Below are 16,611 nucleotides of genomic sequence, written 5' to 3'. Positions count from 1 at the left end.
GATTCAATCTCTTTACTAGTACAGGCATACCTTGGAGATATTGCAGGATCAGTTCCAGACCACTGTAATAAAGCAAATATCGAAACAAAGCAAGTCACAAATTTTTTGGCTTCCCAGTGCATATGAAAGTTACGTTTAGACTATATTGTAGTCTATTAAGTGTAAAATAGCATTATGTCTAAACAAAACAATGTACATACCTTAATTTTAAAATATTTTATTGCTAAAAAATGCCAAAACAGGGCTTCCCTGGTGGCGCAGTGGTTGAGAGTCTGCCTGCTAATGCAGGGGACACGGGTTCGAGCCCTGGTCTGGGAAGATCCCACATGCCGCGGAGCGGCTGGGCCCGTGAGCCACAGCTGCTGAGCCTGCGCGTCTGGAGCCTGTGCCCCGCAGCGGGAGGGGCCGCGATAGTGAAAGGCCCGCGCACCGCGATGAAGAGCGGTCCCCGCACCGCGATGAAGAGTGGCCCCCACTTGCCGCAACTGGAGAAAGCCCTCGCACGAACCGAAGACCCAGCACAGCCAAAAAAAATAAATAAATAAATAAATAAAATTAAAAAAAAAAAAAAAAAATGCCAAAACAACATAATAGTAACATGGAAGATCACTGATCACAGATCACTGTAACAAAAAGTAATGAAGAAATTTGAAAAATTACAAGAATTACCAAAACGTGACACGGAGACACAAAGTAAGCAAATGCTGTTAGAAAAATAGGGCTGATAGACTTGATCAATGCAGGGTTGCCACAAACCTTCAATTTGTAAAAGTCACAGCATCTGTGAAGCGCAATAAAGCCAAGCTCAGTAAAATGAGGTATGCTTCTAATGGGATTCCTCAGATTTTCTATTTCTTCATGACTTAGTCCTGGTAGGTTGTATGTTTCTAGGAATTTATCCATTTCTTCTAGGCTGTCCAAGTTGTTGGCATATAATTGTTCACAGTAGTCTCTTGAGGTACCAGGTGTTAACATCTCCTCTTTCATTTCTGATTTTATTTGAGTCCTCTTTTTTCCTTGGTGAGTCTAGCTACAGGTTTGTCTATTTTATCTTTTAAAAAAAAAATAAAAACTAGCTCCTAGTTTCACTGTTCTTTTCTATTGTTTCTCTATTTTATTTATTTCTACTCTGATATTTATTTTCTTCCTTCTACTTACATTAGGTTTAGCTTGTTCTTCTTTTTCTAGTTCCTGGAGGTGTAAAGTTAGGTTATTTGAAATCTTTCTCATTTCTTAATGTAGGCATTTGTCACTATGAACTTCCCTTTTAGAATTACTTTCGCTGTATCCCATAGGTTTTGTATTTAGTATATTGTATTTCCATTTTCATTCGTCTCTGGGTATTTTTTATTTTCTCTTTTTATTTCTTCTTTGACCTGTTGATTATTCAGTAGCATATGTTTAAGCTCTACATGTTTATGAATTTTCCAGTTTTCCTCTTATCATTGATTTCTAGTTTCACACCACTGTGGTCAGAAAAGATTCTTGACATGATTCGATCTTCTTAAATTTATTAAGACTTGTTTCATGCCTGACATATACTCTATCTTGGAGAATATTCCATGTGCACTTGAGAAGAATGTGTATTCTGTTACTTTTGGATGGAATGTTCTATACATGTGTGTTAAGTCTATCTGGTCTAACTTGTCATTTAAGGCCAATGTTTTCTTACTGATTTTCTGTCTGCATGATTTATCCATTGATGAAAGTGGGGAATTAAGGTCCCCTATTATTGTATTGCTGTCTATTTCTCCCTTTAGGTCGGTTAATATTTACTTTAAGTGCTCCTAAAACCTGCCCCCTTTCTTATCTCTGTTAGTAACACCACCCAGTCACCCAAAACAGAAACTGAGAGTCACCTATTCACAATTACTTCCCTCACCTCTCATATTTAGCCAATTTCCAAACTCTGGCACCATCTCCTGGATCCACTTGATCTTCTCAGCTCCTGTCCTCTCTTCTCCACTCCCATCACTGATAGGCAGAGAATTTAGTTAATGGGACAAGACATCCAGAGTTCTTTTTTGCCTCCAGCAGAGCAATTGGCTATGTCCACGATGATTGCTCTGTTGGCCTATCAGCCTTTATCCCTGAATAACTAAAATCTCTAACCTATCCTTGATGAACACGTAGTGTGAGTGAGAAATAAACCATTGTTTCAAGCTATTAAGATTTGGGGGTTGTTTCTTACCCATCATACCCATCTCTATCCTGATTTCAACATCTTCTGCACTACTACAACAGCCCCCTAACAAGTGTCTCTCCCTCCACTCTAAATCCCCTGTATTTTTCCAAAGTGCTACCAGAGTTACCTTTATAAAACAATCATTCCATTTCTCTGCTGAAAATCTTCAGAGGTTCCTTTTTGCCTCAAAACATTCCAAAGTCCTTAATATACCTCTTAAAGCCTACCGCAAAATTAGGCTCTATATACATTCTCTCCAGCCATTCAAAATAATGCTACCTCTCCATACATACCATAGTTTTTAATACTCCTGAGTCTTTGCCCAGGCTAGTCTATCTGCTTGAAATGCATTCCCACCCTATACCACCCCACCCTACCTCTGTCTGCCTAGCCAAACAAACCACTTGGCAACTGTCCCTCCCATTTTCTCAACAGCTATTCAAATTTCTGTCTCTTCTCAAGGACCCTATTTTGCCAATGCTCTTTGTTGGAACACACTAGCCCCCTAACCCAAAAGGATAAGTCTCCTAGATCACAAGGAATATCAGGGCTTTAAGGTAGGAGCTCCCTCAAATTCCTTTGTTCAGTTACCAAACATTTGTCCCCACTCCTTCTTGACCTTTTCCTCTACCTTAATAAAGGAAAGAATTTCACTCCATTATCACCACTCTCTAATGTCTTTTGCTAATTCCCCGAACATATAAATAAGCTCAAGTCTCTCATCTTAAAAAACTCTTCCTTGGGACTTCTCTGGCGGTCCAGTGATTAAGATTCTGCGCTTCCAATGCAGGGGACATGGGTTTGATCCCTGGTCCGGGAAGATCCCACATGCCGCGGAGCAACTAAGCCTGTGCGCCCCAACTACTGAGCCTGAGCTCTAGAGCCCACAAGCCACAACTACTGAGCACGTGCGCCCTAGAGTCTGTGCACCGCAACTACTGAGCCTGCGCGTCACAACTACTAAAGCCGGTGCGCCTACAGCCCGTGTTCCGCAACAAGAGAAGCCACCACAACGAAGAGTAGCCCCTGCTCGCCACAACTAGAGAAAGCCCATGCGTAGCAACATAGACCCAAATCAGCCATAAATTAATTAATTTTTAAAAATTCAATATATTAAAAAAAAAAGCCCCTATCTACCTTTCTAGCCTTTTCTATAAATAATTCCCACAAACATCCCATGTGTAGGCATATCCTGTCCTTGAAGTTTGTCAAAGGCATCATGCTGCTCTGCTCTACACCTCCACCATTTATGTAGGTAGTTCCTCCCCTACAGGTAGCTCTCTTCCTTATACCTGTCTACGTGGTTAACTCTTGTTGGCCCTTCAAGATTCATAACCCCCTGACAGAAAGTCTTTCCAGATCTCCATTGTACTTCCAAAGCACTTTGTGCATTCCTCTAGCTCAGAGTTCATCAGCCTGCAGTATCCTGACTGACTTCTCTAAGTTCTTTGAAGGTAAGGATTATGTCTTGTTTTTTTACACCCCCAGCACCTAATACTTCGTAACTATTCATATGCTAGTTGAATTAATGAATCCACTGAGACTCAATTCAAACTTCACCTTCTCTGAAAAGTTGAATCTGAAACTGTTATTTAGAATTAAGCATTCTTCCTCCTGCTTTCATATTACATTTTATTACCACCTTGTAACACTCATAACCTTGTAATTTATTTACTCTTTTGTAATCTATAAAAATAAAACACGAGCTCCTTGACAATAGGGACAATGTCACATCTACCTTGGTATCTTTAGCATATAACACAATATCTAACCAAGAAACGGGCACCTATTAAATGTTTGAGTAAATGAGTAAGTTGCTCTTTCCATAAATTTTCTTGAGGTATTACCTGCCTTGAAGATCACTTTCTATTGTAAAAATGGAGAAGAAAGAGAAACTAAGAGAAGACCTTCTAACAAAGAACTGTCCTGGAAAGAAAACATATAGGTGATGTTTATTTTAACAAAGACTAATAATAAACTGAGTTTCTCTGATTTCTAAGCTAGTACTATATGACAGGCTCATAGTGCACCAAAGCAAAAGCTGGGTTGGTAAGATGAAACAGTGGCAAGTGAATGCCTGTAATTCTTAATTGAAAATCTATAATCTTTTCAGAGGGCCTCAGGTGGCAGACTGCGTGTGTGCGTGTGTGCGTATGGCTAAATTTGTGTCCCCTACTGCGGGAAATGAGCAAAGCACAAGTCAACAATAAAGGACAGGACAGAACAGAGAGAACAGAAGAGACTCATGGCCTAAAACACATTATGGATCTGAACAGATCCTATAGCTGAATCCAGTCAGACTGCTAAACTGAAAAGACAATTGCTATTTCCCAACCTATAAGAAGCTAATAGGCAGAAAAACATTTATGAAAGCAATGTTAATTCCAAAGAGAAAAAGGAAAAAAAAGAGAAAAATAAAGCACACAGAAATAAAGCACCATTTTATCTCTGCCAATATAACTTCAATGCTGTTCTGTTACCTAACAGCACTAGAGAACATTATTTAGAGACTAGTAATTTGATCATGTTTAATATAGACCGTCCTTCTGTGAGGTAGGCTATGCTTGCTGACTGTGGCCACCAAACAGATGTAAATACATCCCAGCTACATGGAAAGTGTGCTCATTAATATCTGTAGATACCTTTTTGTCTCTCTTCTGTATTATCTACTAACTACAGGTGAAGTAAAATACTGAAGCTCGCCTAAGAATTCATTAAGCGCAGCTTCAATCTCAAGTGTTTACATTTTAAATGAGTAAATGTATCAGGAAGTATTACTGTATTTAACCTTGAGATATCTCCAAAAGTCAATTTTCCTGTACCCTAAAAGGAAACAGACCAACAACTCCATTTTACATATAAAGACACTGATTCAGCAGAGTTCATGAGGGTAAACTCAGCACAGCCTCAGAGAACTTCAAACAGGGTTAAAAATTCAAGTCTCAAGCACTGGCTCTGATTTTACTCCCTCACAAAGCCTACACAGAAACTAAACAGGTTTGATTCCTTTCAGTAGTCCTATCTTATCAGTCAATCACACTTAATTTTTCAGCCATCACACTCATTCAGTTAAAAAGAAAGAAAAAATATTTCTGCACTATCATATAGGGAAAATACTCCAAGCGCAAACCCTCTTCGTCTTCCTCTTCTTTTCTGTCAAAAATACTGCTAAGGCAACTAAGCCATGTGCCACAACTACTGAGCCTGCGCTCTAAAGCCTGTGAGCTACAACTACTGAGCCCGAGTGCCACAACTACTGAAGCCCACGTGCCTAGAGCCCGTGCTCCGCAACGAGAAGCCAGCGCACCACAACATAGAGTAGCCCCCGCTCGCCGCAACTAGAGAAAGCCCGCGTGCAGAAAGGAAGACCCAATGCAGCCATAAATAATTTTTTTTTAAATTAAAAAAAATACTGCTAGGACAGAGAGTAAAACACAAAGAATAAATTTTAAACCAAGTAACTCTGAAGGGAAAATAAGGAGAACTGGAAAGGGGGATAACTAATTTAAGGCTGAAGATGCCATGATAAAGGTAAAACTTTGGTAGTACAGGCACAACTTAGTTCAGGATTTCAGTTGTTGGCTTTAGTATAGCTCTGCCCCAAATCAAGACTCTAACAATGATCTCTCTTGGGTACAGTGTTAGCTAGGAGGGGCAAAACAACTGGCAAAGGGAATTCCCTGGTGGTCCAATTGTTAGGGCTCTGTGCTTCCACTGCAGGGTGCACGGGTTCAAGCCCTTGTCGGGGAACTAAGATCCCGCGTGATGCGCCCCCAAAAAAAACCTGACAAAATCACAATCTAGACACAGACCTCTAGAACATATGCCTCAAATTATCTAATTATTTTTCTTTCCTTCTCTTTTCCTTACAGCTAGTAGAGGAATAAGACAAAAATCACATGCTCTAGAGCTCTTCTGGCACTGGAGAGATCACGATCCTAGCAAATTTAACTTCAGTGTGAGCAGAAAACTTAGAATGGAATGTACAGAGGTAAACATGGTAAAGACAAAGAGGAACCCAGCTTTGTGGAAACCGGTCCAAGAGAGGCAGACAAAATGAGAGTTTTGGGGATGCCCTGAAGGGTTCCAGAACATTACACCTAAACGAAGGAAGGTTTCTGTGGTTTTCCGGTGGAGAGGCGTCCAGCTGAAACAATGGTATACCCTAGGGCAGCAAGGTGTGACAACAGGGAAGGTGAAAGAACAAGTAATTCATCTGTAGCTGAAGCCTAACCCTGAAAGCAAAGGGAAAACAGCAAAATGTAAGGCAGGTGAGATAAAGCAGCCAGATTTTAAAACTATATATGGGCTTCCCTGGTGGCACAGTGGTTAAGAATCTGCCTGCCAATGCAGGGGACACAGGTTCGAGCCCTGGTCCGAGAAGATCCCACATGCCGCAGAGCAACAAAGCCCGTGCACCACAACTACTGAGCCTGCGCTCTAGAGCCTGCGAGCCACAACTACTGAGTTCACGTGCCACAACTGAAGCCCGCGTACCTAGAACCCGTGCTCCACAAGAGAAGACACCACAGTGAGAAGCCCACGCACCGCAACGAAGAGTAGGCCCTGCTCGCCGCAACCAGAGAAAGCCCACGCACAGCAATGAAGACCCAATGCAGCCAAAAATAAAAAAATAAATAAAATAAATAAATTTAAAAAAAAAAAGGAAAAAGATTCAAGAGAAACTGCAGAGATAAGAGGCTACTTAACTTATGATTACTGGATATTAAAGAGTAAGAAGGATTCAAGTATGACATCCAGGTTTCTGGCTTATGCAACTAGGTAGTATGATTCAAAGAAAAAAGAACTCAGAAAGAACAGATTTCCATGGAAAAATTATTTCTGCTGTGGGCATGTTGAGTCTGAGGTGCTGTGTAACAGTCAAATGGAGATGTTCAAGAGACCACTGAATAAATGAGCCTAGAACTCAGGTAAGAGATCAGAACTGGAGACAGAGACTCACAAATTGCCAGCTTATAACAGATGCCAAGTGAAGCCATCAGGGTGGATGAGACTGACAAATAGAACAATGTTCTTCTAAATGTCATCCAAGACAACTGACCAGAGACATCACAAACACCTGGAATGTTTGTTAAAATACAAACTCCTGGGCTCCATCCCAAGCCTACTAAGTCAAAAATCTCTGGGGATAAGCCCAGGAACACACATTTCATTCATTCATTCCATAAATGTGTATTGAGGGACTATTCTAGGCATTAGGAATATAACAGATATAAAATAAACAAGGTCCCTGTCCCATAGGTTTTGGGTTCTAGGCATGGCCAGACTACAGGCAAGAAAACAAACAAGATAACTTAAGATAGTGTTAAGTGCTATGGAGAAAATAAAACAGAGAAATTTAGTGAAGCAATAGTAAGAACAGGAAAGTGTGGTACAAGGTAAGTCAGAGCAGCTGGCAGAGGCGAGATCATGAAGGCTTTTGTAAGCCACATTCTTAAATTCTCCAAGAGATGCTTATGCCTTTAAGGTTTAAGAATCAGAAGTAAAAGGGGAGAATACGACAGTAACCTTACGGAAAACACATATTTAAGGGATGAGCAGGAGAAAAAGAGCCAGGAATGCAAGTGGAAAAGAAAGTAGTATCACTGAAACATTTCAAGAAAGAGAAGGGTCAATATGACAAACACGCCAGAAAACCTGAATTAAGATAAGGATGAAAAGGAGTCCGTTAGATTAACAAGGCCCACCATGTTCTTCCCATTGATTTTGATGGATGCTGGGAGCTGCTCCACCAATAGTATTAGAAACACTAAGTGACCACTTCTCGTAGATGTGTATATTCACCTGTTACCCATCCATAGCACATTGTTTCCTAGAAGTTATCAGCTGGTTACTAGTCCTAGATCTTCTCCTTCCCTTCTCCCACAGAATCAAAAAGGAGAAAATGTAATTTGTGAGTATAGGGAGAAAAAATGTATTTCAAATGTATCCCTTATTAAGTTTGGATTGTCACTGCCTTGATTACTTTCCTCCTAGTTCTGTTATAAAGCTTACACAAGTCTGAACCACCCTTCTCCAAGGAAGTATTCCCCATAATGCTGCTCATGTGCCAAAACCACGCACAAATTCTTACAACTGGCACATCCCACAAAAACACAGCCCCCACAAAAATATGAACTGCATACCTGGAAAATCTAGTCTTTTAATATGAACGTTGACCACTTTAAGGTCCGATCAGCTTTTAAGAAAGAGAAAAGTGCTTTGCAGATATGAAATATGGTTTTGATCATTATTAATAATAAACACTGAGGCACAAATGTTGTTATCAACATGAAATATACCAAAAACATCCATACATGGAAGATAACGAATCAAGTGGCAAAGGAAACTAGCTAATAATGTTAAAAGTCTATCTCTATTCTGTACACTAGACAAGAATTGTATGGAAGACTAATAGTGGGAGCAAAATTACCTCCAAAAGATCAAGATAGCACTTGACTAGTCTGCAAACCAGCTTTTTCTCTTTCTTTTCCCACTACAGACTCACAACCAATAAATATCAATTAGAAATAAACTATTTTATTAAACTTAGAAGGTTTTGCATAGCACAGGAAACTGTAAACAAAACAGACAACCCTCAGAATGGGAGAAAATATTTGCAAATGAGGAAACCAACAAGGGATTAATCTCCAAAATATGTAAACAGCCATGCAGCTCAATATCGAAAAAACAAACAACTCAATCAAAAAACAGGCAGAAGAGGGACTTCCCTGGTGGCACAGAGGTTAAGAATCCGCCTGCCAATGCAGGGGACACGGGTTCGAGCCCTGGTCCGGGAAGATTCCCACATGCCACGGAGCAACTAAGCCCATGTGCCACAACTACTGAGCCTGTGCTCTAGAGCCCGCGAGCCACAACTACTGAGACCGCTCGCCTAGAGCCCGTGCTCTGCAACAAGAGAAGGCACTGCAATGAGAAGCCCACACACCGCAACTAAGAGTAGCCCTCGCCCGCCACAACTAAAGAAAGCCCACCTGCAGCAACAAAGACCCAACACAGCCAAAAATAAATAATAAATTAATTAATTTTTTAAAAAATGGGCAGAAGATCTAAACAGACATTTCTCCAAAGAAGACATACAGATGGCTAAAAAGAACATGAAAAGATGCTCAACATCATCTAATTATTAGAGAAATGCAAATCAAAACTACAATGAAGTATCACCTCATACCGGTCAGAGTGGCCATCATCAAAAAATCTACAAACAAAAAATGATGGAGAGGGTGCAGAAAAAAGGGAACCCTCCTACGCTGTTGGTGTGAATGTAAATTGGTACAGCCACTACGGAGAACAGTATGGAGGTTCCTTAAAAAACTAAAATAAACCCAGCAATCCCACTCCTGGGCATATACCTGGAGAAAACCATAAGTCAAAAAGATACATGCACCCCAATGTTCACTGCAGCACTATTAACAATAGCCAAGACATGGAAGCAATCTAAATGTCCATCGTCAGAGGAATGGATAAAGAAGATGTGGTACATATATACAATGGAATATTACTCAGCCATAAAAAAGAACAAAATAATGCCATCTGCAGCAACATGGATGGACCCAGAGATTGTCATATTGAGTGAAGTAAGTCAGACACAGAAAGACAAATATCGTATGTTTATATGTGGAATCTAAAAAAAAGGGTCCAATGAACTTATTTACAAAACAGAAATAGAGTCACAGATGTAGAAAACAAACTTATGGTTACCAAGTGGGAAAGAGGGGGAAGGGATAAATTGGGAGGCTGGGATTGACATACACACACTATTATATATAAAATAGGTAACTCATAAGAACCTACTATATAGCACAGGGAACTCTACCTAATACTCTGTAATGACCTATATGGGAAAAGAATCTAAACAAGAGTGGATATATGTATAACTGATTCACTCTATGGTACAGCAGAAACTAACACAACACTGTAAATCAACTATACTTCAATAAAAATTAATTTTAAAAATAAGAGAAAGAAACTGAGTTATTTTAAACCCTGCTGATTACCTCACTTATCTTTACACTTCTAGCTCTACAGGATAAGGACTTAAGCTGAGATCTTTTGGGACCTGAGTAACTGTGTAGGTGCAAACCTATAGTTTTTACTTGCCTGCAAAAAATTTTGAGGTCTTCAATGAAAAGCAAAAACAAGCTGCAAAACACATTACTAACGCCTTTAGAGCATTGGGCTAAGTCAGGGAAGAGACCTTACAAAAGCATTTAACCACTAGCTTCATTTTTTTTCCCCAAGAAAATACTGGGAAAGGCCTGAAAAGTACCTCCCAGGAAAAATCAAAGTCTTTGACAATTTAGAAAAGCAAGCAAGCAGTTAAAGGGACCGAAAAGATTTTTTGTTTTCTTGTGGTATACAAACTAAGGAGGAATAGAATAAAATGAGTCCTTTAAAAATACCAAAAGTGTTTTGACTATTGGGAGACATGACTGCCTGAGGCTTTTTTACCTTTTTTCCTTATTCTCTCTCTCATCTCAAGGCTGGGGTTCCCAATCTGATCAGTTCTTTTTTTAAAAGCACAGTTAAGTACTCTGGGAAACTTACTGTCAAAACTAGAAAACTGAAACAGCTTTCACAGTATAGGTTCAAACAACTGGACTGAACAACTCATAAGAGATCTTGCAGAAAAGCAAAAAGAGGGGACTTCGCTGGTGGTCCAGTGGTAAAGACTCCACGCCCCCAATGCAAGGGGGCTGGGTTCTATCCTTAGTCAGGGAACTAGCTCCCACATGCATGCCACAATTAAGAGTCCACATGCCGCAACTAAGAGCCCACATGCCACAACTAAGGGATTCCGCATGCCGCAACAAAGTTCCCACATGCCGCAACTGAGACCCAGTGCAGCCAAAGAAATAAATAAATATTAAAAAAAAAAAAGAAGAAAAGCAAAAAGAACACCTGGATTTAGGAAACATCCCAGAATCTTTCCTTTCATACCACCTAAGTAAAAATGATGAAACCACTGCAGATTATTGTAATTAGGGCTTTCAACACCAATTTTTTTTAAGTGTTAGAGAAAATAGATACACACTAAGGAAATCTAAGGGAACTCAAAGAGGAGTTAAAACAGATCAAGGTTAAGAAATCTTTCCTATCTATATCTGTTTTCAGAAATAAATTCAAACTTAAGAAGGGGGACTTCCCTGGTGGCACAGTGGTTAAGAATCCTCCTGTCAATGCAGGGGACACAGGTTCATTCCCTGGTCCAGGAAGATCCCACATACCATGGAGCAACTAAGCCCGTGTGCCACAACTACTGAGCCTGTGCTCTAGAGCCCATGAGCCACAACTACTGAGCCTGTGCGCCACAACTACTGAAGCCCGCGCGCCTAGAGCCCGTGCTCCGCAACAAGAGAAGCCACCGCAATGAGAAGCCCGCGCACCACAACGAAGAGTAGCCCCCGCTCACCACGAGAGAAAGCCTGCGTGCAGCAACAAAGACCCAGCGCAGCCAACAAAAAAACAAAAAAAAAAACTTAAGAAGGAATGGACAGAGTAACTTTATTGGAGAGATGGAACAAGTGCTACACTGCTAAAGTGACAATCATGGTAAGAACAAAAGGTAACCACTAAAAGACAATTAAGTGGCATGTTTTCTACAGACAGTGAAAAGGATACAGCTTAAGGAAAACACTAAAGCCACTGTGTATGAAGAATATCTCTAAGATTAGACCCACCAACTGTATTCATGCACACATATTCAAGCCATGAGTCCAGTTATTTTTCCTACTTATAAGTTGGCAGCACATTCCACAGAGGGACACTCAGAGTCCTTTATCCCATCTTACAAGTAGGCATAGGGGGAAAAAAACAAAACAAAACACACACACACACACACACACACACACAAATACACACACACACACAGAATTTCACAAAATTCTCTCCTCTGTACTTCCTGGGACCATGTAACCAAAATGCAACACTTTTTATCCCTTCCTCAAAATCTGCTTTTTCCTGAAAGCTTTCCTTGAGTTCATGAAGAGATCTGGTACAGGAATAAGCAATGCATCATTCAGAAACCATTACCTATACTGAAACATTGTCAGTACTCAGTACAGTATTGATCTCTAAGAGGTGAGAACATGGCATAGAGATGTTTGAATGTCTCTGGGTCCTGAGAAAGACTTCTTAGAAACTTTGTGAAAGGATTTTAAAAGAGACAAGAGAAATGAGGTAGAAGCCTTTATTAATGTGCCAAAATTATGTCAGGAATTATTCACAAAATGAGAATATACCTCTTTACAATAATAATAACTGAACCAGATCCAGTCCAATAGATACAAGTTCCCCAATTCTCCCACTCCCACTTCCCACTCAAACCGTTCTCTCATGGGCCTGGAAGCTTTCAATGTCCTGGCAAAAGTTTCAGCAAAAACCTAGCTTTGCAACCAGCATTCCTACAAAGTGTTAAAAGCACTACCTCACCCGCTTTGCCTTCCTAAGCTGGAAAACAGTTGCCAGGACTGCCCCAAAGAGAAATCTCATCCAGGCCACTCTAGCCAGAAGATCAATGAAGGTAACAAATATACCAATCAAGAAATGAGAAAGGAAAAAATAAATGAGGGATAAACCACACAACTCAGGGGGCCTGCTCTTTTTACCCTCAAACTTAATATAATTTAGTTGCTAAAAATGACCCCACAAATGGATTTGTAGAAAAAAGGATCAGATGTTCCCCAAAACCGAACACTCCATCATTGTTAAAGAAAGCTATTCTTCCAAGTTTTCAAGCTCAACTGTCTCCACATGAATGGGGGAAAAAAATCTAACCCGTACAGCCCAGACCATAAATACTAACATCTTCAGTGTACCGAAAAATTCAAAGTGGAACCAGCCTACTCAGTTCTCTGAGGCCAAACAGGTAAGGATGGTGATGTTCGTCTCATCAGAGATGTGAACAAACCTCAAGGCAAGAGCCTGAAACAGTAAAAATTCTAGCCACATGAAATCTGAGATAATCTTCCTCGGAGACCACCAACACCACACTCCATCCTCTCTGCCTTCAAAGTGCTTTCACTCAATGACCTGAAAGCACAAGACTTCTGTCAAAACAGAAACGTGGCAAGAACTCAAACAAAAAAAACTCAAGTTCTTCCAGTAAATACCTTACAAAATCCTAGTGGAAATACATGTCTCTCATTTATGACAATGAGAGAGTTCAAGAATAAAACTCCTCTTCTTGGGGACTTCCCTGGTGGTTCAGTGGTAAAGAATCTGCCTTACAACACAGGGGACGCAGGTTTGAACCCTGGTCAGGGAACTAAGATCCCACATGCCACAGGGCAACTAACCCTGTGTGCCACAGCTACCGAGTTCACACGCCTCAACTAGAGCCCACGCGCTCTGGAAGCTGTGCACCACAACTACAGAGCCCACGCACCCTGGAGCCCGCACGCCACAACTAGAGAGAAGCCCACACACCACAACCAAGAGCCCGCATGCCTCAACGAAGATCCCCCCCTGTGCCGCAACTAAGACCCGACACAGCCAAAAATAAAAATAAAACAAATAAATCTTTAAAAAAAAAACCTCTTCTTTACCTATTCAATCAATAAATTTGTTGAGCACCTACTGCATATCAAGGGCTATACTAAGGGCTGAGGATACAGCAACTAACAAAACAAGACCATCTAAACCTCATGAAACTTACACTCTAATGCAGGAGACTAAATATGTATAGTATGTTATAGGTTGATAAGGGGTAAGGAGGAAAATAAAGCAAAATGGGATAGGAAGTTATGTAAATATATGTGGAGGAATGGCTTTGCAATATAGATAGCTGAAGAAATGTCACTGTTAGAGTGAAGCCCTCTATTTGAGTAAAGCCCTGAAGGTGAGGGCACAAGGCTATGCAGGTTTACACGGAAAAGGTGATCCATGAAGACCCAAGTGCCAGCTGCTGAGGCAGAAGTGTGCCTGATGTGCTCAAGGAACAGAGCGGAGACCAGTGAATATGTTTGGGGCGGGGCGGGGGGGGGGGGAGGTTGCTACATATCTTGGACTTTAAAGACGACTGTAAAGTCTCTGATTTTTATTCTGATAGAGGAAGGTAACCAACTCCTCTTCAGACTTCTTTCAATTAAAAAAAATCAGGCACCCTATTCTTATATGTGCAAGTTTTTTAATTTTTGTTTTAAATTGAAGATCTACGGTGTAGATCCTAGAGTGGACGCGAAACTGGAACTTAAACTCTGAAATACAACTTTCGCTGACAGTTCATCAGACCTTCAAGAAAGATTCTCTGTTCTCTCAACCCTGTGGAGAACTGCAACAGGGAGGAAAAATACAACTAAAAGTGAACTGAATGGACTAACTACTACCACCTTCCACCACTATTTAAGCCGTTTCAGTCTTGATGTCCCAGACGCCAAAAAGGGGGGAAAAAACAGGAGAAATAAAACGAGAGGTGAAAAAAAAAGCATTAGGAAGAAAGAGGAGCCATAAACAACTGATTCAAGTGCCAATTTGACTATCCAAAAATACAATAAAAAGGCAAAGAATGTGTGACATTCCTTAAGTGGAACCTGTCACCTCCCTCCTCCCCAGTCTCCATGCTGCCTACCAACATAGACAGGGCTCAGGCGTCTCAATTTTGGTTAAGTCTCTTTGAAAATATATATATATATAAAAGGACATTCATCCAACTGACAGCTGAATTTAAATTTTCCAACACCTCCCTTTGATTTAATGAACCTCTGGGACTGTTATTCGATCATTTCTCATCATTATCCAAGAACAATTCACTTCGAGTGAATAAAAATTCTGTGGACTTACTAGGCTAATGGTCACAAACGTTGAAATTTTGGGTTCTACAGGTAACCGAAATCGAGAAGAGTTTTCAGAGCCTCAAGAGTTAGTTACGAGCTTAGCGTAGGCCCAACTTTTAAGCTCCAGAACCATCTCCCTGTACGTTCCAACTCAAATCTCTGTCCAATGAACTCGGACACCAGCATAATCTGAAACACTCCAACACCTTTCCCTCCCATTTTTCCAAGGCTCAAAGGAAAACGGAGACCCAAGAAACACATGGAGCTAGTCACCCCCGAGCACCACAAGGGCGCAACAGTTTTTAGGTCCCACCGCACAGGCCACAGGTGGCGCCAGCCCCACACCCTCAGCCCCGCGCCCCTCGCTTCTCGCCTGCGCTCCCCGAGCACACTTGGGGCGTCTCTGGCCTCGGGGCCGTCCTTCACGGGAGGCTCGGGCCCTGACCCACCGCCCGCGGGTCCGGGAAGTACCAGCGCGGGGACCCAGACCGGGGGCCTCCGCCCGCCCGGCAGCCCGCGCGGCCGCCACGCCCCCTCCCCACGGGCCGCCCGCGCTGCCCGCCCCCTTGGCCGGGAGGTGGCCTCACCTCACGCGGGCCGTAGCGGGGAGGGCGCCCGCGTTTCCGCCCGCCGCCCGGGCTCACGGCCGCTCTGCTGCGGCTCGGCCCCGACGGCCGGCGGCGGCGCGCTTCTGGGGGCGGACTCTTCTCGGCCGGGGTTTCCCCGGGGCCCAGGGCGGGGGAGTAGGGGGGACTGGGGCGGGGGAGGGGAAAGGGGCTTGGGAAGGAGGGGGGAGAGGGGGAGAAAAGGGGGGAACCAAACGCGGAACGGGAGAAAAGGGGGGAGGGGGAAAATCAGAAGGGGAAGAAAGGCCCAGAGTCCGCCCCCCGCTGCGGCCTGCGCGCTACGTCACCACGTCCGGCGTAATCGTCACCGCGTCTTGCGCCCGGAGCGTCCCTGCTTCCTGTGTGCATGTCTCCACGCCTACAGACGCCCCTTGCCTACTCACCCACCTCCCCAGCCCGCACGCACACGCTGTGCTGTCCGACACACGCGTTCGCTCTGTCGCCTCCGCGTTACCTGTGTCTTCAGCCGCCCATGCAGATCCACTGCGACCCTCAGTTCACCTGAAGCCCATCAAGTCTGTCAGATTCACCTTTGATTTAAACATAATACTAATAACTGTAGTTTAAGTTTACAGAGCACTTTCAAAGTAGCCTTTCACTTAGGACAGTGACTTCTGCTCCCGAAACAGTATATATGCAGTAAATATTTGTGGTATAAATGGATAAAGATCATGTGGTAGGTAAATGTCCATTTTTTCCAGATGTAAAAATTTAACTCTAAATAAAGTAGGTTTAAGTACATCCCATTTAAAATCACTTCTTCCCGCCACCACCCTCTAACCTACAGTTCTCTTTTAAAAAGTCATCTTAAATTTGCAACCTCCCTGACGAAGTGAGAGAGTGGCATGGACATAGATACACTATCAAATGTAAAACCGATAGCTAGTGGGAAGCAGCCGCATAGCACAAGGACATCAGCTCTGTGCTTTGTGACCACCTAGAGGGGTGGGATAGGGAGGGTGGGAGGGAGTCGCAAGAGGGAGGAGATATGGGGATATATGTATAT

General features: G+C 42.2%; 1 protein-coding gene across 27 annotated transcripts in view; it reads right to left on the bottom strand.

The window, feature by feature from the left end:
• The window catches only part of R3HDM2 (R3H domain containing 2), a 148,564-nt gene extending 132,817 nt beyond the window's left edge, over window positions 1-15,747 (bottom strand). For 26 of the 27 annotated variants that reach the window (XM_057556299.1, XM_057556298.1, XM_057556295.1 and 23 more), the window contains exon 1: window positions 15,567-15,747. The gene's annotated coding sequence lies outside the window, so the exon portion shown is untranslated. Of the gene's footprint in view, window positions 1-15,352; window positions 15,474-15,566 lie in introns of those variants that run through there. The other variant, XM_057556323.1, reaches the window with a different exon arrangement.
• Between the last annotated feature and the right edge of the window lie 864 nt (window positions 15,748-16,611).

Source organism: Balaenoptera acutorostrata, chromosome 11 (genome assembly GCF_949987535.1).
Source record: "Balaenoptera acutorostrata chromosome 11, mBalAcu1.1, whole genome shotgun sequence".
Taxonomy (NCBI): Eukaryota; Metazoa; Chordata; class Mammalia; order Artiodactyla; family Balaenopteridae; genus Balaenoptera; species Balaenoptera acutorostrata.
This window is presented reverse-complemented; position numbering and strand designations above follow the sequence as displayed.